The sequence below is a fragment of the Vigna radiata genome, chromosome 1, assembly GCF_000741045.1.
Source record: "Vigna radiata var. radiata cultivar VC1973A chromosome 1, Vradiata_ver6, whole genome shotgun sequence".
In the NCBI taxonomy this organism is placed as follows: domain Eukaryota; kingdom Viridiplantae; phylum Streptophyta; class Magnoliopsida; order Fabales; family Fabaceae; genus Vigna; species Vigna radiata.
Window position 1 is genome coordinate 31,365,374 of NC_028351.1, and position 630 is coordinate 31,366,003.

The window sequence follows — 630 nt, forward strand, 5'->3', positions numbered from 1 at the left end:
ATGGTAAATTCAATTTTAGGTCTCTAAGTTGATGGAATTGAGGTTTTAGGGAGTAATTTGGTGCATAATCACTTTGTAATGATGTTGGGGACGTCTAGGACCATTTAGACAAGTCTAATTGGGTATATAAGATGATTTAGGAGTGTTAGAAATTGGGGAAAAGGTCTAGAACGAGTTCTGGGGTGTTGGGTTGCATAAATCTGCAGAATTTCTTTATGCAAATTATGTAGACTCGCATAGCGTACTGGGTGCGCTATGCGAATTACTCTGGAGGCCTCCCCTCTGTTGGTCTATTCACCTAGCGCACAGGGGGATGCGCTGTGCGAAATCGTCTGGTTTCGCTGTGCGTCCTAGTGCGTTGTGCGACCAGGCCTAGTGAGTTTCACTTTTTCTTCTTTTGTTTGGATTATTTGATGTATGATTGATAAAGTGTAAGGTATGTCCATATCTTTGAATTATGTGGCTTGAAAGAATATGATTGCGAATTGAAATGATGAAATTGAGTATGAATTGGACATCTCAAGGTGAGATGATTTGGAGTGGTTGTAAAGATTGTGTTGTTGTCATGTATAATTGTATGGAGCTTTGAAAAGGTATGTCCATCCCTACACTTAAAGCATTGTTCGTGCT